The 23,348-nt window shown below is 46.5% G+C and overlaps 2 long non-coding RNA genes across 2 annotated transcripts; one reads left to right on the top strand and one right to left on the bottom strand.

Moving 5' to 3' along the window:
* Positions 1–7,733: 7,733 nt before the first annotated feature.
* Positions 7,734–12,592, top strand: LOC125513151. Its single transcript, XR_007285706.1, has 2 exons — positions 7,734–11,840; positions 11,947–12,592. It is a non-coding gene; the product is annotated as an uncharacterized LOC125513151 (long non-coding RNA).
* On the bottom strand, positions 11,860–12,807 carry LOC125513150. The gene is made up of 2 exons (XR_007285705.1): positions 12,154–12,807; positions 11,860–12,073 (listed from the first exon to the last, which is right to left on the bottom strand). It is a non-coding gene; the product is annotated as an uncharacterized LOC125513150 (long non-coding RNA).
* Positions 12,808–23,348: the final 10,541 nt, after the last annotated feature.

Genomic DNA, 23,348 nt, shown 5'->3' with positions numbered 1-23,348 from the left:
TCTCGGCGGCCACTGCATCTTTCAACGCCACGTCGTGAGCGGCTGCGGCCACGCCGACCACCTTCCTTCCCTCCTCGGCGGCAGCCTCGGCCTGGACCCAGGCCGCTCTGATGGAAGATTCCACCTGGAGCCACCACGAGACCAACTCCAGGCGCCCCGACGCCCTGCACCGATCGGGGCTTCGAAGATCGTCCTCTCTCTCTCTCTGATGGCATCTAAGTTGTCCTGCCGATCGAGATCGGCCTCTCTCTCTCTCTCTCTCTTCGTACATGCACACTCGAGGTCAGTCATGAATAATGTCGCAGGGTAACACAGTCTCTGCGCCGTACACCATAAAGAAAGGTGTATATCTGGTAGTGCGATTGGGCGTGGTCCGCATCCCCCAGAGTACGGAGTCGAGCTCCTCAACCTAGTGCTTGTCTGATTCTTTTAAAGACCGCACTAGTCTGGGTTTGATGCCGCTCATAATAAGACCATTGGCTCGTTCTACTTGACCATTTGTTTGCGGATGATATATGGAGGCGTCATCGAGCTTAATGCTGAGATTAGCACACCAGATTTTCACCTCATCGGCTGTAAAGTTAGAGCCGTTGTCAGTGATGATGTTGTGTGGAACATCGTAACTGTGCACAACACCGGATATAAAGTCTATCACCGGTCCAGCTTCGGCCGTTTTAACTGGTTTGGCATGTATCCACTTAGTGAACTTATCTACCATAACTAGCAGATATTTTTTTCTTATGGTTGTCTCCTTAAGGGGGCCAACCATGTCAAGCCCCCAGACCGCGAAAGACCAAGTGATGGGGATTGTTTGTAGAGCAGTGGGTGGCATATGGCTTTGGTTGGTGAAAAGCTGGCATCCGACGCAACGTTGGACGAGGTCATGTGCATCTGCTCGGGCCGTCGGCCAGTAGAAACCTATATGGAAGGCCTTGCTTACAAGGGCCCGAGCTACTGCATGGTGACCACCGAGACCGGCATGAATTTCAGCCAAAAACTGCCGCCCCTCCTCCTCGGAGATACATCTTTGAAGCACTCTAGTATCACTTTTCTTGTAGAATTCTCCTTCATGGACCTTATAGGCTTTCGAACGCCAAACAATGCCGCGGACCTCATTTTGATCCTCGGGGAGCTCTCGCCTATTAAAGTAGGCCAAGAATGGTTCGGTCCATGGGGCAATGACTACAATTACAAGATGGGCCGATGGTGTTGTTTCGGTGGCTGAGCCTCCAATGATGTCAGTATGTTCGGCATCTGGGGTTATGGTTGGGTCTGGACTGACATTGCCGCTCTCGCCTTGCCACACCACGGATGGCTTGGAAAGCCTTTCCAAGAAGATGTTAGGTGGGACGGGGTCACGCTTGGCGCCAATGCAAGCAAGGACGTCCACCGCTTGATTACTCTCTCGAGCCACATGGTGAAACTCGAGCCCCTCGAACCGAGCCGGCATTTTGAGAACAGCGTTATAGTAAGCCGCCATCTTCAGATCCTTGGCATCAAAATCTCCATTTATTTGAGATATCGCGAGGTTCAAGTCCCTGCGCACTTCCAGGCGTTGTATGCCCATGGAGACAGCCACCTGAATACCATGCAATAAAGCCTCGTATTCGGCCGCATTGTTGGAGTCTGTGTATAATATTTGGAGTACACACTGCACTGTATCTCCAGTGGGGGATGTTAGGACAACGCCTACCCCTAAGCCCGCCAGCATTTTGGAACCATCGAAATGCATGACCCAGTTGGAATATGTGTCGTACTCTTTAGGGAGTTCGGCTTCTGTCCATTCGGCAATGAAGTCTGCCAGTACTTGGGATTTGATGGCCCGGCGTGGCTTATATGTTATATCGAATGGAAGGAGCTCAATGGCCCACTTGGCAATCCGGCCCGTTGCGTTGCGATTGTTTATTATGTTGTTTAGTGGAACTTCGGAAGCCACTATGATTGAGCACTCTTGGAAATAGTGTGATAGCTTTCGGGATGCCATGAAGACCATGTATGCTATCTTTTGATAATGAGGGTACCGGGATTTGCATGGAGTTAGGATGGTGGATATGTATTATGTCGGCTTCTGGAGCGGGAATTTGTGTCCGTCCTCTTCTTGTTCGACGACGAGTACTGCGCTCACCACCTGGTGTGTTGCAGATATGTATAATAGAATTAGTTCGCTGGCGCTTGGCGCGGCTAGGATTGGGTTGCTTGCTAAAAGAAACTTTATTTCTTCCAATCCGGTCGTTGCTGCATCTGTCCACTCGAACTGATCGGTGTGTTGAAGGAGCCGATAAAGTGGCAATGCTTTTTCTCCTAGTCTGGAGATAAAGCGGCTTAAAGCTGCCATGCATCCAGCTAGCTTTTGGACATGTTTAAGGTTTGTTGGTGTAGCCAATTGTGATAAAGCTCGGATTTTGGCTGGATTTGCCTCGATTCCTCTACTGGGAACAATGCAGCCCAGTACTTTTCCTGAGGGGATGCTGAGTACACATTTTTCCGGATTGAGCTTAATGTCATATGACTGGAGATTGTCGAATGTGAGGCGTAAGTCATCTATTAATGATTCGACGCACTTGGTCTTCATGACGACGTCGTCCACATATGCTTCAACTGTTTTACCGATTTGTTTCTCCAGGCATGTTTGAATCATGCGTTGGTAGGTGGCACCGACGTTTCTGAGCCCAAAGGGCATAGTGTCGAAGCAGAAAGGCCCGTATGGGGTAATAAATGCCGTTGTAGCTTGGTTGGATTCCTTCATTTTAATTTGATGGTATCCGGAATATGCATCAAGGAAACACGGTGAGTCGTGTCCTGCAGTGGCATCAATAATTTGATCGATGCGGGGGAGCAGGAATGGATCCTTAGGGCAAGCATTGTTGAGGTCTTTGAAATCGACGCACAAGCGTCAGGATTTATCCTTCTTTGGCACCATCACCAGGTTTGCTAGCCAGTCCGGATGTTTTATTTCTCTGATGAATCCGGCCTTGATTAGCTTGGCAAGCTCCCCCCCCCCATGGCTTATCGTTTGGGTTTGGAAAAGCGCCACAGTGTTTCCTTAACTAGCTTGTATCCCTTCAATATATTGAGGCTGTGCTCAGCCAACCTGCGTGGGATTCCTGGCATATCAGAAGGGTGCCAGGCGAATATGTCCCAATTCTCATGTAGGAACGCTCGTAGTGCGGCGTCCACCGTTGAGTCCAGCTGTGCACCGATGGAGGCTATTTTCTTTGGGTCCATCGGGTAGACTTGAAATTTGACTATTTCATCTGCTGGTTTGAAGGAGGTGGATTTAGAGCACCTGTCGAGGATTATGTCGTCCCTATCCACCGTTGAGCGCAGAGCGTTTAACTCTTCGGCCACAAGGGCCTCAGAGAGTGCCTCGAGGGCCAGGGAGGTTGTTTTGTTTTCGGGGCGGAGGGCCATATTTGGATCACTTGCGAGAGTGATGATACCGTTGGGCCCGGGCATTTTGAGCTTTATGTACCCGTAATGAGGTATGGCTTGAAAGCGTGTGAATGTGTCTCGCCCTAACAGGGCATGGTGTCCAATTTTGAAAGGGGCCACTTGGAAGGTTATTTCTTCGGACCGGTAGTTATCCGGCATGCCAAATACCACATCAAGTGTGATTTTTCCCGCGCATCGTACCTCCCGGCTGAGAATAATTCCTCGGAAGGTCGTGCTACTTTGCTCAATACGGCTCCTGTCTATGTCCATTTTACTGAGTGTATCCTCGTAGATGAGGTTTAACCCGCTGTCGCCGTCCATGAGCACTTTGGTAAGTCGAAAATCGTCCACAATTGGATTGAGGACCAAGGCCGTTGGTGCTCGGACTGACCGGGCTTTTGGTTCGTCACTGGCATTAAAAATTATGGCCGTGTAGTTCCAAGGATTTATTGTTGCGATTTGACAGACTTTGCCGAGGTCGCGGAGTGCCCTCTTGCGCCGATTGTTTGAAGCGAAAGTCTCGAAGACTGTCAATACTCTGCGGTCGTTGTGTTCCTGGGAGAGTTGTTCCGAGGTATGTTTGGTGAGGATATCCTCGCCACTCTTGGCCACTTGCGGGAGTATCCAACATGCTCTAAGGCTCTGGGTAGGTATGGTATCCGGTGTTGTGTGTATTTTGCACGGCCTATTGAGCCATCCTTCCAGAACGGTTCCACGCCCCGTAATGGGTTTGGATTTCCTTACTGCTATGTTGGGCGCCTCTCGAGGGTGCATCCTTTTTGTCTGGACGAAAGGTTGAGTGGGATCTGGCGGCTCCCAACGAGCTGCCTGAGTTTTCAAGGCGTTTTGCATTGCGTAGTACTTCTGTACTATGGCTGTCAAATTGGCAAAGTGTAATACGTGACGGCAGTTGATAGCATTGAGGATTCCTTCATCCGTAAAATTACTGTGGAATATTGAGATCGTGTCTTTGTTGCGGCAATCTTTAATCTTGTTCTTGACAAGGAGGAATCTGGCCCAAAAGTGATGGACTGTTTCCTGAGACTGCTGCCGTAGGTAGGTGAGATCGCGTATATCTAGGTGGGTGGGTGGATTCAAATCCGAACCCTGACCCAATTTGGGATCTGGAGTTTGAGAAATTTCCTAGATTAATAGTTCGGATTCCAGGAGATCGAACGATTTTTCAGGTCTACCGTCTGATTCCAAGCTCGGAGGACAAAGCATGTCGTTCCGTGGATGGGTGTCCGGTTCTACGAGCTCGGGGATCCAAACATAGTTCGTCCTCAGTACAGAGGGAGAATTGTTGTTTTGCTCCTCCACTACCGCTATCTGGTGGGTGATCGATGGAGATTTGATTTCTCTTTGAACGGGTTTGAGCCCAATCCGACCGTAGTCTGTGGCAACCCCTAGGGCGGCGATGCGATCTAGGAGTTCGTTCAAGGACGATAATTCCGTCAGATCCATCTGTCTGGAGTATTCGGAGTCAATCCAGAGGGGATTTTCGATGACCCGAGAAGTCATCGTTGGCTCACCGGCCGAACGGGCGGTCATGATAAAACCACCCAACTAGAGGGTTTGGCCTGAGGCCAGGGCTCAATCGGCGGTGATGTTGTCCTTGATCACATGGTGAGCCATCAACCCTGACTTCGATGTCACAGTGGAACTCTCAATGAACGCACCAATGTCGGTGTCAAAACTGGCGGATCTCGGGTAGGGGGTCCCGAACTATGCATCTGAGGTTGATGGTAAGAGGAGACAGGGAACGCAATGTTTACCCAGGTTCGGGCCCTCTCGATGGAGGTAAAACCCTATGTCCTGCTACATTAATATTGATGAGTATGGGGGTTACAAGAGTTGATCTACCACGAGATCATAATGGCTAAAACCCTAGAAGTCTAGCCTATCTGAATATGATTGTCCCTAGGGACTACTAGAATCAACTTCTTTGCCGTCTACCCATTCTTTATCGTTCGCTTGCTGACGGCAAAGAAGGTCTTTGCCGTCAGCCACAAGAAAACGAACGATAAAGATGTGGATTATGGCAAACGAAGTCATTGCCATTAGCCCGTTCTTTGCCGTCCGCTGGCTGACGGCAAAGAATCTTTGTCGTCCGCTAGCAGACAACAAAGTGGTGGGTGGGTCATATTATTGTTTAACCAACTCAATTCCATCGGCCCCACCTCTTTGCCGTCCGCAAGCAGATGGCAAATAGGCAGGTACGTTAACGGCCGCCCCGCCCCCTCTCTTCTCTCCACTCTCTCATTCGTCCCCACCCACACCCGCGCTGTCGGCGACCCCGTCTGCCCCGCACCCCTCCCCTTCGCCCCCTGACCTCCACTGCACCCCCTCCGCCCCTTCCACATCGCCCCCCCTCCCCCTCCCCTTCGCCGCCATCCCCCACCCACACTGGCCTGTGCCGTCGCCGCCGACCCTGTCCGGCGTAGCCGGCCGCCCCGCCCCGCCGCCCCGCACCCCTCCCCGACCTCCATCGCGGCCCCGCCGCCTCTTCCACGCCGGGCAGCCGCGCCGCGGCCGTCCCCGCCCCGTCGCCGTTTTAGTTTAGTTTATCTTAGATTAGTTATAGTTTTAGTTTATTTTAGTTTAGTTTATTTTAGATTAGTTTTAGTTTAGTTTACAAGAAGAAGTAGAAGGAGGAGGGAGGAACAGGAGGAGGGAGAAGAAGAAAGAAGAAAAGAAGAAGAGGAAGAAGAAGACACCTGACACCCCGACCACCGACACCCTGACACCACACCCTCCCTCACCGCCGACCCCCGACACCCTGACACCACACCCGACCCTGACCCTAACACCCCGACCCCGACACCCTGACACCACAACCCGACCCCATATATATTTGTGTTGATCGGGTGTATTTTTATTATGGTCATGATTATGATACACTTAAATTATATACATATTATTATGTTCATGTCAGGTATCCAAATTTTTTATGTTGTACTAATTTCGTTTACTTTTTGTCATTGCAGGTGTTGACAGGATGGTGGGCAAGGGTCCAGAGCGCCCCGATCCTCCTGCGAGCGCTACTGGGAGGGGTGGTTCCATTATTCCACCCTAGCCCCTCCGGAGAGCGCTGCTAGACAGTATGCAGACAACTGCGGCAGGCGCTTCTTCTTCGGCTGGGAGAGGTCGGGGGAGGATGAAGAAGCCTGCTAGAGGTGGACGTGGCAGCGGGAGAAGTAAGTGCATTTACTCTTTTTTAACCCTTTGCCTTCATGTTCCTTCAAATTAATATCTAATGCGTTGGCCTTGTCATACTGTAGGGGCTGGGTACGCCCCCATGGATCCCATAGGCCCAACCAGGTCCTTGGTGTGCTTTGCCGGCAGCACTTCCCTGGGTGGGTCACGTTGCCCGGTGAGGGTCAGGTTCCACAACTAGCACTGACCTGGGAGCTGTACTCGGTTGCCCCGGCCCCGCCGGAGGAGAGGGTCGACGATGTCTTGCGCGAGACGGTGGCCGACATTGTGTTCCGTCGGTTTTGGGTAATTTCTCCTTTACGAAATTAAAAATCAACACTACCTAGTGATTGTACTAATCAGTGTTGTCTTGTTTGATTGCAGACCTTCTACAGGGTTTGAGAGGGAGAGCAGGAGGCCGCGTGTATGGTTGTCGAAAACGAGTGCAAGCGCCTACTTCAAAACTTAAGGCACGAGGCTCGGGTGCAGGCCGTTCGAGACTACTACGCCTCGAAGGGTATTAAGAGGGGCAATCAGAAGTGTCGCGGCAAGTTTCTGAGTAAGGAGAAGTACGTGCAGGTAATTACCTATTTTTAAGGCCTTGAACTTAGTTTTCTTGATTTGATTCGTAGGCGTAGCGCTGAAATTTCTCTTGACTCACTTAGGTGCCCCCGAGATGGTGTGTGGATAAGATGGACTGTTGGGAGGCGTTGGTGGATGCGTGGTGCTCTGCCCAATGGAAAGTCGAACACCAAAGGGCCAAGGATAAGCGCGACCAAATGGAAGGTGTGCCATACCATCAAGGGAGCTCCAACCTGTTTGAGTACGGGGATAACTAGGTATGTGGTTTTCTACATGTTTCATGCAATTCATTCTTCATGCTAGATAGTTCATTTATGACATATTTAGCTATAAAATGACATAATAACCTTAGATAGCTCTATAAAATGACTTAATATGCTTTAGTCAGTTAAAAATGGCATAACTACCTTCGATAGATCAATAATGACCTAAACTAATCTTAGCTAGTTAGCTCCAAAATGACCTATTTACATAGCAATATCATTCTTCATGCTAGCTTGAGCCCTTAACTAGCTTGTGAAATTAAATGGATAAAAATAAAAACAGGGGGTATGTAGCCTCTTTGCCGTCTGCTAGCGGACGACAAAGAGGACACGTGGCAGCTACCTGTAAAACCTGGGAAACACTGGCTGCCTATTTGGTCACTTCTGCTGGCAGACGGCAAAGATTCAAATCACTTTGCCGTCCGCTAGTAGACGGCATAACTAGCCACGTGGCAGCTCTCCAGTACTGCCTAGCTGAGCACTTTGCCGTCTGTCAGCGGGTGGCAAAGAGCTTTGACTCTTTGCCGTCTACTAGCTGACGGCAAAGAGCGTCGTTAATCCCCTAACGGCACTCACGCCACTGCACTACCGTCCGTTGTCATTGCCGTCTGCTGGCCTCGGATGGCGGAAGGCAAAATCCTTTGCCGTCCGTTTCCAGGAAGCAGACGGCAAAGAAGGCCATTGCTGGCACGTGTTCAGACGGACAGTTTGCTGTCTGTTGGCGGACGACAAAGACGTTTGCCCTCCGTGATCCATGCCTTTGCCGTCCGCCATGGAGGACGGCAAATAAGCTGATTCCAGTACTGTATGGACACTGGAGGGGACTAGGTTTATACAAAGTTGATTACGTAGAAAGGAAATAGTATCTCCGGCCGTATGGCTTGCTGTCCACGCAAAGAAGACTCCCATCCAGACACGGAAAAAAGACTTCCATCTTGTATCTTCATGGCCCAATAATCCGGCACATGTCCAATAGGTTGGAGACCCGAGGACCCCTTAGTCCAGGACTCCCTCAACCGTCTTCCCTCCATCGTTGGAGATGCCCGCCATCAGCGGGAGCGCGGCAGCAAGGTGCTTCTCCTTAGTGATGGACGATGCACTAAGGCCCAGCTCTAACAAGGGAGCTTGGCCTATGGAAGGAACAGGAGGTCGCCTTTTTGGTGGCCATCAGTGGTTAGCTTCTGGAAAAGATTCGGCAGATATGGAGGCTCTCTGACCAGAGGAAGAAGGGTATCCGGAGCAAGACAAAGGGAAGGCAATGAAGGCTCAACGGCAGGCACCAGCCTTTTGTCAGCCCGGGACGGCTGCTGAGGCAGCATGGGGAAGTGAAGACGCCCACGTCCCGTCAAGCGCCACACGTCGACCGAGGCTGCAGGCAGTTAGGGCCCGCGGTGCTCCACACTTGCCCTTTGGCTTCGCCTCGAAGCCAAGTTCGAGCGTGCCTTGGGCCCAGGGGCTACTGTCGGCGTTCTGGGAACGGGGGTACCAGACTTGCCTGCCTGCGGCCCATGGCGTGGCTCCATTGACGGCTTGGTACGGCCCACCATCAGCATTGACAACTCAAGAACTGCGCGATGGGCTAAGCCTCGCGAGGCGGACAACACCAAGACCTCTAGAATGAGCGGCCACCTTAGGTAGGCTCCTGAGGAGCAAAGATTCCTATGCAAGCTTCACCTCGTGAGGTCCAGGTTACGTGAGCCTTGACGACCAAGGCCAGTCAGGCACCAGCGGCCGACAGTACAACAGTTTCCTCTTTGGTGCTAAGGAGGCAAGCGCTGGCGAGGAGTCCCGAGGAATCAGCCAAAGGTTTCCATTCCCGTGCAACAAGACTAGGACCGCCAGGACGGCAGGACGGAGGTCATTGACGAGCCCACCCTGGTGTCACAACCAGAAGCATTGCAGGCGAAGACTACTTTTGTTAGGATAAGATGTACTAGTTGTCTCCCTTCAAATTTTGCCGTTGTGGGATCCCTTCCCGCCTTCATTTGGGAAGAGGATCAAAGCCACTATAAATAGGGCAGCACCACCACCGTAGAGAGGGATAGGATCCATTCCATCCTCACACCCACCAGCTCAGTTGAGCACAAGAACACAATTCCTCCTGAGGTTGTTCTCCCACTGTACTAGTTCATCACCAGCCCCTCGAGGCCAATCCACCACAAAGCAGGAGTAGGGTTTTACACCGCAAGGTGCCCAAACCTGGGTAATCTGCTGTGTCTCATTTCCTTCCTATTCATCGAGCTAGGCCGGGAGATTGGAGAGTAGGCAGACTGGGGAGGTTGAGTTCTTCGCACGCACCCCAGGGTTTGAATCTATCCAGGGTCTGCGGAGTCTAAAATCCGACAGGGACCAATAAACTAGGAGGGAGGTAGTAGTACGAGTAGCGCAATATACAGTATAGAGGACTAGTACAAATTTAGAAATGGAGTAAGAAGTTACAAGGTTGTGTGACAGACTTTGTAGGCTACATGACTAATTGGATAACACTTCCACCAACAAGTACACACTTGAAGCCTAATTGATGTGTGTGTGTGTGTATATATATATATATATAGGTAAATTGTTTGGGGCACTTAGGTGCCCAGACACCTAGCATTTAATAGCTCGCATGTCCACCCATTTGTATTTATTGATTTGAATAGAATTAAAACACACATTAATTGGTGGAGAGAGAATGGCAGAATAAAAAGGAAACGGATATACTATGTACGCACAATGTGACTCGTCGGCTTTTGGATTTTTTCTACGCACAGATAATTAAATGTATACATAATAGTTGATACCATTCTAAGATATTCATGAAAAAATATTTTTATTATCTATATCAACAAATTGTGCGTCGACTCCAAATAATATAAATATACCCATGGTATATATACCTACTAATGAAATTATGTACATACACGGGTACGTATATATCCAATTATTTATTCTAGGTTTTAGGTATTAAAGAAATTATATAGATAGCGAATATGTATATACCTACTAACGAAATTATGTACATACGTGGGTATACATATATCTTCGAACGAAATTATATACATACCCCTGCAAAAAAAGAAATTATATACATACACGGGTATGCGTATACCTACCAAAGAAATTATGTACATATGCGGGTATGCATATACCCTAACGAAATTATGTACATACGCGGGTATGCATATACCAACTAACAAAATTATGTATATATGCGCGCGCCTTGAAAAAAGGTACATGTACGGGTATGTGTATGTGTATACCCAATTAGATGGTGGGTATGTGTATACCTACTGCGAAAGTTACGTAACATACATGTGTATTTTACATACGTAGTGATTTATTCTACGAATCAATAAGTGGTATATAAGGAGGTAATAAATGTTGATTTTTTTTTACTATGGTATTTTAATCACCTTCCTTTTCTATGATGTGACATACATGCATGAAACAGTTAAAGAATTAAAGCCTGCCAAATTAAGTAGTAATTAAATCATTTACATTGGTTTCTAAATCTGTCGCTAAACACGATCTAACGATGGATAAGCAAGATGCCCGGGCATCTAGGTGTCCCAAACTGGTGTCCTATATATATATTGACACTATTCTAATCCTGGAATTAGAATAACTATTTAGATCACGAGGTGCTATATAGGAGCAGCGGGTGTTCCGAACTTACAGAAAGAAGAAAAAAAAAAGAAATCCCACCCCGAACCCCACGTTCCCCACCTCTCCCTCCTCGCTCTCTCCCTGATCCCTGCCGCCGCCATTCCCGCCTCCGCATCGCCATCTACCTCAATCCACCCCGCACGCCGGCGCCGCCGTGACCCTCGCACCTCCCCACGCGCCACCGCTGCTCCACTCCGCCTCACCAGCTACCTACCTCTCCCCCACCCGAGTCCTGCTTCCTACTGCCGCCACGCGGATCTAGCCGCCGTACAGGATCCCGCCGCCGCGTTTGTCGCTTGCTGGGCCCGAGGACGCGTCGGAAGCTGACCCGTCCGTGATCTCCGGCCAACGAGGCGCGGTGGCCACCCCTCCCCCTGTTTCCACGGCGCTCGACCCGGATGCCCGTCGCCGGCGCTCCTCCTCCCCGACCCCTTCTTCCCTGATCCACCCCGCCTCCACCTCCGGTGACGCGGTCCACCAGTCTCCTTCCCCGGTGCGAGCCACCAGCCTGACCCTCGTCGGCGTGATGCCCCTGCGCGCCGTCGTGGCACAGGCCCCCACCAGGGATCCAGCCGCGACGTACTACTCAAAAGCAAAAGACAACGATGAGATTCTCTCCTTCGGCGCTGGCGTGGTCGCTCTCGGCTACCTACTGTGTAAAGGACATTCATAGGCCACAAATCCAGCGGATGCTAGCACGTAGGAAGTGGTGCTGCCGCGGTGAGTTACTCCATCAGAGTGAGGACAACGACACTTCTTGCAGGAAAAAACTGCAGCATTCTTCAGTATATTTCCATAAATATTTGAGGCAATTTGTCTGTATCAGTTCAACAGAAAAAATTTAGCAGTTCCACCGATACATGCCTGGAAGGAAACTTCGTATGAGCACAAGTCACAGCACCACTACAGCGAGTCTCCGGCTTCTAAGGGAGTCGACGAGGTCACCTGGGCTCCTGCGAGAAGGGTGACAGGGTCAGCAAGAATGCAGATATCGCCAAGATGGCCAGAATTGGTGCGGCTTGATTTGGCTCACTACAGCGGCTCCTCTCCTCTGTTGCTCTTGCCGGCCAAGCCAAGCTGGACATGGATGTGTGGGTGTGCATGCTCACTGTGAAGTACGTTCTAGGCGACCTCTTTCAGTTTGATATGTGTGCTCACTGTGTGGGTCGCCATCTCTCTATCCTGCCAAGCTACACCAGCACTTGTTGTTTCCTCTCCCTGCTGCAATCAGTGTTGTGAGGGACGGATAAGATGGAGGCATGGAGCTGGCGACTGGATATGGGAAGGGAGCTGCTACTGCACTTGGTCTGCTTGACAGCTGCCGTTGTGCCTGTACTTGGACAGCTGCAAATAGTGCAACCGAACGTCCGTGTGTGTTTTTGGCATCCCATTTTTACAATTGATGCTAATGAACATTCGTCCACGGTCTTTTGTAGTGTTGCTATCTACTAGAAAAAATCATTGATTTTCAATTGGTCATTTCTTGTACTAGAACATCAGGTGCTTGTGCTAATGTCCGTGAGACCAAAATATATGGAACCATATGCAGAGTAGTACTAAATGATGATAACAAGATAAATTAAAATAATTATTATTCATTGGATTCTGATTTAAGTGGACTTGTTCTCACAAGTGTTATTTCAAGTAGATCGGTATCTAAAAAGTTCACGCAAAACGCGATCCTGGAATGATTGAAATCACGGGAAACTCGTGGAATAAAAATTACACTCTTCCATATTTGTTCTACATCTTTTGCTACTTGACAAAAAAAGTTGTTGAAGTTCATGTATTACTGTCACTGAAAAATCTATAGAAAAAGAAACTCGGGGGCATTCGTCAAAAACTAAAAGTTCATGAAAGAAATCAGGGGAGGTTAATGATCTCTTAGTTGATATGACAACCCTTGCAAGTTCAAATATAAAAACCCTTGAAGTTCAACAACAACAAAAATCATAGAGTTAAAAAAGGAAAAATGTCATGTTCAAACATTGTACAATATGTCCTAGGGGAAAAATGTGATGTTCTAACAAAACATTAGTCTAACATCATGTTGTACAGTTTCTTGTTATGTATTATTTCCTAAAGTTTAACAATATGTATGGATGCAAAAAACTAGTATATGTTGGTTTCAATTCAAAAACTACAAAACAAAGAAGCCCAAGTAAATTCAAATACTTGAACTGTCGGAGTAAATAGCCATGGGTAGCCTAGCCGGCTTCCCCTGGCCCTTCTAAAAAAATTACGAGCCCGTCCGGCTCTCAAGAATCCAAGACATGGGGCCGCCTTCCCCTTGCTGGCTGTCATCCAGGCCGGCTTTCGGAAGGCGGCCCGACTTTAGCCCTCATGAAGAAAGCCACGGGAGGGCCGACTTCGGGAAGCCGGCCGCGAGAAGGCCGACTCCAAGAAGCCGGCCCCCATAAAGCGGTCGAGACCGTACCCTCAAAGTTTGCATCCACCTAGCGGCGATGTGACGGGGCGTGGCTACAGTGGAGCCTGCCACCCTCGAATCCCGGAGCACGCCTGGCACAGTGCGTCGTACGGAGTGGGCATGACCCGTCCGGCGCGGCACTGTTGCCATGTTGACCCTGGTGTCACCCACGACGGGTCGCCAGCGCGGCCCACAGACGGTGGGCCCCTTCGGGCAGAGAGACACCCGAAGGCGGCCACGCCTCCCCCCAGTTGGCCCAAGACAGAGCCGGCTCCCCGCAGCCGGCTTGCCACCTCCCTCGAAGGAGACGCCCCATTAAGGAGACAAGACGCGATGAGGCTACAGCGATCGCCCGACGGGCGGCGGCACTGTAGCCGCGCCTACCACGACGAAGCCCACGTCACCAAGATGGAGCCACAGTGATCAGCCGCCGACCAGGTCCTGGACAGTGGAGCCTGCTTGTCGACCAAGGGGCCGGCAGCCGGCGGGACCCACCAGTCGGCGGGCCCCAGCAGCCGGCGCAGAAGCCGGCGAGCGCAGTCACAGACGGCTGGGCCCCGCGCCCAGTCGGATTACCATTGTACCCCCGGGGGGTAGGCCTATATAAACCCCCCGGGGCACCCATGCAAAGGGTTCGACCCCCTGCTAGTCCTAGACACCACACAAGGAGAAGAAACAGGCTAGCCGTGCCCTTCTTCCTCCTCCCGCCGAACAGCTCAAGGAGCATTGTGTAGCTACTTGTCCATCTAGTGATCATGCGGAGACCCCGTAGAGCAGCAGTAGGGGTGTTATCTCCACGGAGAGCCCCGAAGCTGGGTAAGATCCGCCGGCGTGCATGTCTGCGCCTTATCCCGTTTCCAGGCACCGGCGACGTCTTACTGGCTCCCACAATGATAAGCCATCCGTTGGCATATGTCGCACCTACCACCCGACAAGAACAAAAAGAAGTCCAACAAAGGAGAAAAACAACACAAAACATACACGCTAGAAAAAATAAGAAGAAAACAAAGCTCGCCCAGATAAATGTTAACTCCGGAAGTTTAAGAAAAGAAAGAAGAAGTTCAATATAAAAAAACAACAAAGTTCTATTCGAAATAATGAACAAGTTCGATGTTTCTAAAAAAACCTCCAATTTTGACATTTCTAAGAAAATACACAATGAAGTTCAAATAAAAAAAGGTATAATAGTTCAATGCCTATAAAAAACTCAGATATTTTCACGTAACCGAGAGAAGTTCATGTTGATAACTGCCAGAAGTTCATGTACTACACGGTGTGCATTTGTATGAAAAAAAGAATGAAAAAGCAAAGGCTAAAATTTCGTTGCTATAAGTTCAAGTGCTCACCCCGAGAAATTTCAAAAATTCTTGTGAGAGAGGTTGAACAAAAATACGTGACAGAAGTTCAAGGTGAAAACAGCGGAAAATTCAAGGAAAGGCTAAAATTTCATTGCTAGAAGTTCAAGTGCTCAGCCCAAGAAAGTTCAAAAATTCTTGTGAGAGAGGTTGAACAAAAATACGTGACAGAAGTTCAAGGTGAAAACAGCGGGAAGTTCAACTACTACACGAAATGCATTTCAGATAAGAATATAAGCATAGAAAACTAAAAGCTTCAAAGGTTTGTTGCAAGAAGTTCACGTGCTCCTCCCGGTGAAGTTCGAGATCTCTAGTGCGAGACGTCCAACCTTCAATTACATGTTAAAAACAAGTAAAAACGATGTTGTTTTTGCCATTTTTAATACTGCTCTCAAACGGTAACGAATTTGTGACGGTTGTCTTGATGAAAAATATAGTTGCTCAAAGTTCAAGTGACCTGCCCGGGAAAGTTCAAAAAAGAATTTTCGCCATTACTAACAAATAAACCTAAGAATTTCAAATTAAAAAATGGTGAAGTTCGATGTCGATAAGAAATGCATATTTTTCTCATAATTTTTCCCGTTACTAACGAAAAAACCAAGAAATTCAGTTCGAAAATATCCAAGAAGTTGTACGATGTTTATTACAAAATTAGCATTTTTCCCATTGCAAATGAATGACACCAAGAAGTCCAAATTGAAAAAACCAAGAAGTTCAATTTTAAAAAATACAATAGTTTAATGTATATGAAAAAAAATTAGATTTTCCTCGATAATAAATAATAAACCAAGAAGTTCAATTTCAGAAAATGGAGCAGTTCAATATTTATCACAAAAACTTAAATTTTTCCCATTGCTAACAAATAAACTAAGAAGTTCAATTCGAAATAACGAAGAATTTGTATAATGTTTATTACAAAACTAAGATTTTTTCCATATAAAAATAGAATGCAATTCTTTACTCAAGATATAAAAAGGTGAAGTTCAAATTGAAATAACAGAGAAGTTCGGAGTTTATTAGAACCTAGGATTTCCCTGTTGAAAAAATAAAAAATACAGCGCCATTTTTTGCACTGTTAAAAACAACTCATAAATGAGAAGAATGGTTGCTAGAAGTTCAATGCTCGGCGAGGAAAAGTTCAAAAATTTCTTTTGAGAGAGGTTAACCGCGTATTTAGATGTCCAAAATAAATAAAAAATATGTTGTTTCTTGTGTTTTAAAACAATTCTCTCAAACTAGAGAGAAGTTCAAAAGTGATAACAACCGGAAGTTCACGTACTACATGGTGTGTATTTCATAAGAAAAATACAAATAAAGTGAAACAGAGTGAAGTTCAAACAGACATGCCCCAGAAGTTCAACTACTTCATGGAGTGCGAAAAACAGCATGTCAAAAAATAGCACGTCAAAACAGAGTGAAGTTCAAACAGACATGCCCGAGAAGTTCAACTACTTCACGCAGTGCATTTCCATTCGCGATGAAGGCAGAAATCATGATCTTGTCATTTTCTAATTTACTTCAAAACGACAGGAATATCATTTGTGTAAGTTCATGTCCCCGGTCGAAGAAAGTTAAAAAAAATATTGTGAGAAGGGTTTGTACAAAAGGAAAATCATTTGTGTAACACTAACGAATGGATGAGGTAAATTACAAACGAAAATACATCACAGAAGTTCAACGTGAAAATAGCAGGAAGTTCAACTACTACACTGAATGAATTTCACATGAAATTCTTTGAAAACCGTCACGAGTATGAAACAATGATCAACACGGGAAAGTTGTGTGCTTACAGCAGCTTTCGATGAGTGGATGGATAGCTACAAGTAGTGGATGGAGATCTATGAGGAAAAAAGCACGAGAAAAACAGAGTGAAGTTCAGGTACACGCGACGAGAAGTTCAGGTTCTTCACGTGGTGCATTTTTGAAGAATCTGTTTCACGATAAAGGCAGAACAAATGATCTCGCCATTTTCGAAATTACATGAAAACGGCTAGGAATCAGAGAAAATGATCAACATGAAAAAGTTTCGCATTTTCCGTAGCTTTTCAGCGGTATATTATTTGCCTCATTCTGATAAGGTTTGTAAAAATTACAGGGAAAATACGTTTTTATCTATTTTGAAAATTGACTTAAAACCGTAAGGAATTGGGAGAAATAATACATACAAAAAAGTTTCGCATTTGTTCAAGCTTTCCAACGCCATATTATTTGCTGCATTCGGACGCACGGTTAAAAAATGAGCTCGAAAATACGAACTCGGTAGGACTTGTACCTTTTTCTAAATTACTTTTAAACTGTTCAAAATTAGAAAAAACTTTCAAAATGTAAAAGTAGCGCATTTTCATAAGATTTCCAACGCCATATTATATGCCTCAACTGGATTAGCCGTTTAGGAATGAGATCGAAAATACGAACTCAGCTGTTCGGTTTGCAAGATTTTACGTTTTCTTAAATTACTCTTTAACCATAGGGAATTAGAGAAACTTTCAACATGTGGAAGGAGCGGTTTTGCAGCAGCTTTCCAACGCCATATTATATGCCTCATTCCGATAAACAGTTTAGAAATGCGATCGAAAATATGATTCATGTTTTTTTGTGTGAAGAAAAAACGGTTTTCAAAACTGCTCTTAAACTCCTTACATTTTGCCAAAAATTTAAGTTGGGTCATGATACTGGTGTCCATAGCTTTCCAACGGTATATCGCAAGCCCCATTTGGGCAATGTTGGTGGAAGTTCAACCTAGTTCACAGGGAAGTTCAACATACTACTAGCGGGGCAAATCAGGTTGTGATCAGAATATTATTCTCATCCCGTGATCAGAATAGTGTTTATGTATATATATATATGTATATATATAAGACAACACTATTCTAATCCCAGGATTAGAATAGTTATTTGGATCACAGCAACCCCTATATAGGGCCTGATGGACCCCTCCCGAACTTCCCTGAACTGCCGGCCCAACCAGACAGCATCCCACCCGATCCCGAGCCACCCCGACAGGATCCACCTGATCCCCCGATCCCGAGCGGACCCACCCCCCTCCTCGCTGCTCCTCCACTCGATCCCCGACCTCCTCCCCTCCTCGCCGCCCATCTTCATCGGATCCGCTGCCTCCCCCGCCCCGTCTACAGCTCCTGGCCGGCCAGATCCGCCGCCTCCCCTCCTTCCCCAGCTCCTGGCCGGCCGGGTCCTCCGCCTCCCCTCCGTCTCCAGCTCCTGACCGGCCACCGACGCGAGCGACGGCGGACGCCAGCGCGAGGGAGCCTGCGTCGCCTGGACGCGGCGAAGCCGCCATGGACTTCAGGAAGCCGCATCCTCGTCCCATCACCACCGCCTGAAGCCTTGCCAGACCAGATGACCGGCCCGACGCAAGCTATGGCGAGCGGCGCGACCAACGGAGCAACTCCTCCACGGAGGCGGCATCTGCTGTGACCTAAAATTTAGCGGCAACAGTACATGAACTTCCTCCCAATTTTGCCTTCTTCTTCAATCTTGCCTTCTCTGACCTTCTTGCTTCGTGCAGATGAACTTCGTGCCCTCTGCAAGACATGGTTTGCCATTGAATTCCTCTCATACCTCCACGACAAATTGTTCTCAAGGTGGCCTATCAGCTGCTGGAAAAAGGTTGGCCGACCTTCTAGCCAGGGTATGGTTGAACTTTTTCCTTCCTTCGGTTTGTTATTTGCTTACAGCTATGTGAAGTTCAGGTGGTGTGTGAGCATCAGTCCAGGCTCCAAAAGCTTTTTTAAAATCTGCCTGCCTGCTTACAAACATGTGAAGTTCTGGTAGTGTATGAGCCTCAGTCCAGGCTACAGAACAGCATTGTAAAATCTGCCTGCCTGCTTACAGGCATGTGAAGTTCAGGTAGTATGTGAGCCTCATTCCAGGCTACAAACACTATAAAATCTGCCTGCATTCACATTCACATGTGCAAAAGCCATGTGAAGTTCAACTAGTAAGTGTGCTAGAGTTCAGGTTGGTATGTGTCTGGTTTTGTGCAAAAAAAATAACAGGAAAATAGAACATGCATGTGATATGACATGAAGGTCAGGTTGGTATGCACTAGCAGTCCAACCATTCAAAAACTCATGAAGGTTCAGGTTTTTTAACTGTAGATAGTATTTCCCCTTTGCAAAACAAGAAGTTCAGGTTGTGGAGAGTGCTCAGTTCAGGTACATATAAGTAATCAAATATTGTAGAATTAAAAAACATGATGTGAAGTTCATTCTGTGAAGGGTGCTCAGTTCAGGTACACAGGCATTGGCAGATGCTCAGCTCAGTGCATAGTGTGATGGCTCTCACCACTTTTATATGAGAAGTTCAGGCTGTGAATAATGCTAAGTTCAGTTACAAAGGTATATGCAGATATAACTTGTGTGCTAATAGACATTTTTTCTTTTATGTGAGCAAGACGAGAGACGCATGAAGAAGCTTAGAAGTTCCCAGCAGCAAGTACACATTCCAAAGCCTGTACACGTTGCACCACCCCCTCAATGGGTCACACCTCAAACGCACTATTGACACACGAACACGTCACGGGTACCCTCGACGCCGGGGGTGATGCACCACAGCTCACGTCGAAGGAGACCCGACCGACAGCGCGATACGCAAGACAGTCGACGGGCGCTTTTGCAGACCCGAAAACCCCACACCCCCGTGAGGGACCCCGTCAGGGAGTGCGGCGGCTATGGGCTGCCCTAGGTCGATTCGCTCGCCCCTAGAGCCTCGGGATTCGCAGCTCTCAAACACGAAGAACAACGAAGAACGAGAGAGAAAAATGGTGGAGAGATAAAATGTAGATGAAAAAGTAGTATATTGATTTGTTCGATTGTGTGTTGTTCAATCGGCCGTCACCTCTCATCTATTTATGGGGCGGCTGGACTTTCCGTACAAGAAAAGGACTAAAAATTCCATCCAAAACATCAAAAACTCTAACCTAACTCGGACAGGAATCTTTGGCAATTTCTGGATCAATCTCGGTCTCACCGATTGGTTTGCTTCGGTCCCACCGATTGAACGTGGCCAACTCTCTGTTACTTTGTGTAATTTCCGGATCAATCTCGGTCTTACCGATTGGGTTGCTTCGGTCCTACCGAGTCAACATTGCCAACTCTCTGGTAAATTTTCGGACCAACTCGGTCTCACCGATCAAATAAACTCGGTCGGTCCGAAATGACTCTGCAGCTTCTGTTTCTGACCTTGTTTTGCCTCCACAGGTTGCATACGACCTCAGATTAAGACAATTTTTATATCAAAATCCACCGTTTCGACGAGATGCGCAACTTTCATGTCGAAACGTTTTCCATCAGAGGTCGTCAGTTTAATGCCATTATTTAATCTGATGTCAACATGAGCATCGCCGAACTTGTCATAACTATTACATCCGAGCTCCTCTATATACCATCTTCATATCCATCTCGATCTTCATAAAGAGAGCCATCCGGAGTGACCTCCGCTCCTGAGTTTGAATTAGTCTTTATATAGCCTAAGCTAATTTTATTACTATGCCACTTTTGAGCATCAACACATGCTCCCCTGTTTTTCGGCAAAACTAGCATGCTGAAAAATAATTTGCAATGTATTTGTTGTAAGGACGATGTCAACACTCCATCGACCATTTATATTTCTCAGGGCGATAATTATGTATCGGCCATGTTTGTGCTAAGGGCGATAATCATATATCAGCCATTGCCTACTTAGGCTTCCTGCCACACACTCGGGTGGTACTTCTTCAAATATTTGCCATTGAGAGCTCAAGGTAACAATGCCCCTTGTATTGATTCCACCAAATATGAATTTCCGGGAACAACTCTTGTAATTCTAAAAGGACCTTCCCAACTTGGAGACCACTTCCCGAATTTTCTATCTCTTGAACCAATCGGCAGAATCACTTTCCAGACGAGATCACCAACTTGAAAATTCTTCAACTTAACTTTCTTATTGTAAGCTATTGCAACCCTCAACTTGTCTCTCTCTATGGACTTCAAAGCAACCAAACGTTTATAGGCAACTTCATCAATATTGTCCATCATCAAGTTATAAAAGTCTACTGCCGATAAATCATTTTGTTTGGCTATTCTCAAAGCATTCAAATTTACTTCCACTAGTAAAATGGCCTCTTGACCATATACTAGCTCATATGGGGTTACCTTCGTAGCACCATGCCTTGAAATTCTATGTGCCCACAAAGCTTCAGACAACAACTCATGCCATCTCCTTGGATTATCTTCAATCTTTTTCTTGATGAGTTTGATTAAAATTTTATTGCTAGAATCAGCTTGTCCATTAGCTTGGGCATAATATGGAGAGGAATCGAGCAACTTTATGTTATAAGATCCGGCAAATTCTCTGACTTGGTGTGACATGAAAGATGAACCTTGATCTATTGTTAACGTTTGAGGAATACTGAATCTATGAATAATGTGCTCGGTTATGAATTGAATTACCTCTGTATGTGTCATGTTCTTGAGAGGTACTGCTTCAGACCATTTAGTGAAATAATCAGTTGCCACCAATACGAACCGATGCCCCTTTGAGGAAGATGGATGAATTTGCCCAATAAAGTCTAAACCCCATCCTCTGAAAGGCCACGACTTGATAATAGGATGCAACATAGCAGCAGGAGCCAATTGAATATCACCAAATTTTTGACAAGCTTCGCACCCTTTATAATATCTGAAGCAATCATTAATCATAGTCGGCCAATAAAACCCAGCATGTCGCAATAACCATTTCATCTTGGGCGTCGACTGGTGAGTGCCACAAATACCTTCATCTACCTCTCCCATAGCAACTCTTTCCAGGTCCTCATCCAAACACTTTAGAAGAACATCATCGACTGTTCGGCGATAAAGACCATCATCTCTCATTGTATACTTGAAAGCCATACGCCGAACAACCCTGTCCACCCTTTCACTCGGATTTCACAAGTAATCAACAATGGGCTTCCTCCAGTCGGGATTGTCACCTGCACTAGACTTTTTGTTAATGGCCGAATCAGTGGGTTCAGGTTCGGCCTCTCCCATATTGGCAAGACAAGACATCGGTCTTTGAGAGATATGAAACATGCCATGATCAACATGATATCCGGATGCTTGTTGTGCCAATTTATTTGCTTTCCAATTGTCATGTCTAGATATATGAGCAATGCTAAAACAATCCAAATTAGAAATTATATCTAGACATTTATCAAGATAAACATTAAGTGATTCGTCCAAACACTGAAAGACTTTGGATATTTGCTGCACCACTAGTAACGAATCATCATAAGCCTCAATATGTGTAACACCTATAGCAAGTAACATCTCTAGGCCGAATAATAATGCTTCATATTCGGCTTGATTGTTTGTACAAAAATATTCTAAGCGACACGAGGCTTCAAAAACAGCACCATGAGGAGACATGTAAACAATACCAACACCTTGGCCATTGGTACAAATTGAACCATCAAAATATAATCTCCATGGTACTATTGAGACAAGGTTTATATCAACATCATGCTTGTCATCAATCTGATGTTCAACAATAAAATTAGAAACGATTTGGCCTTTCATGGATTTTAGAGATTCATAGGCCAAATCATATTCAATCAAAGCATAAGCCCACTTGCCAATTCTACCACTAAGAATTGGTCTATGCAACATGTATTTCATGACATCAGCCTGACAAGCTACTATGCAAGCACTCGGTACTAAATACTGTCTCAATTTTGTGCAAGCATAATATAAACATAGACATAATTTTTCAATAAATGTATACCTTGTCTCTGCGTCCAATAGGCGGCGGCTCAAATAAGTGATGGCATGATCTTTTCCTTCGGTCTCTTGAGTTAGAACAACACCAATAACTCCTTCCTCTGCTACAATGTAAAGTCTGAAGGGTTCCCTATGCTTGGGTGCTTTCATCACCGGAGGAGTGCACAAATAATTCTTGATCATATCAAATGCTTCTTGATGTTTTGCCCCCAAGTGAAATCAGCATCATTCTTTAACCGAAGGATAGGAGTAAATGCATCAACTTTCCCTGATAGATTAGCTATGAACCTTCTCAAATAATTGACCTTGCCAAGAAACTTTTGCATATCTCTCTTGCATGTTGGAGCCTCCACTTTATGTATGGCCTCTATCTTTTTGGGATCAATCTCTATGCCATCTTCATGAATAATAAAACCCAAAAACTTGCCAGCTGATACACCGAATGCACACTTTAAACATCTTCAGTCCATACTTTTCATTCTTTCGAAAGCTAAACGCAAATCAGCCAAGTGAGATTCAAAAGCATCCGATTTGACAACAATATCATCACTATAAACTTCAAGTATGACACCAAGTAAATCATGAAAAATTAAATTCATAGCCCTTTGATACGTGGCTCCAGCATTTTTTAATCCGAATGTCATCACTATCCACTCGAATAAACCAAGGAAACCAGGACATCGGAAAG

Source organism: Triticum urartu, chromosome 6 (assembly GCF_003073215.2).
Source record: "Triticum urartu cultivar G1812 chromosome 6, Tu2.1, whole genome shotgun sequence".
In the NCBI taxonomy this organism is placed as follows: domain Eukaryota; kingdom Viridiplantae; phylum Streptophyta; class Magnoliopsida; order Poales; family Poaceae; genus Triticum; species Triticum urartu.
Note: the sequence above shows the minus strand (reverse complement) of the source record. Positions and strands in the feature narration are given on the sequence as shown.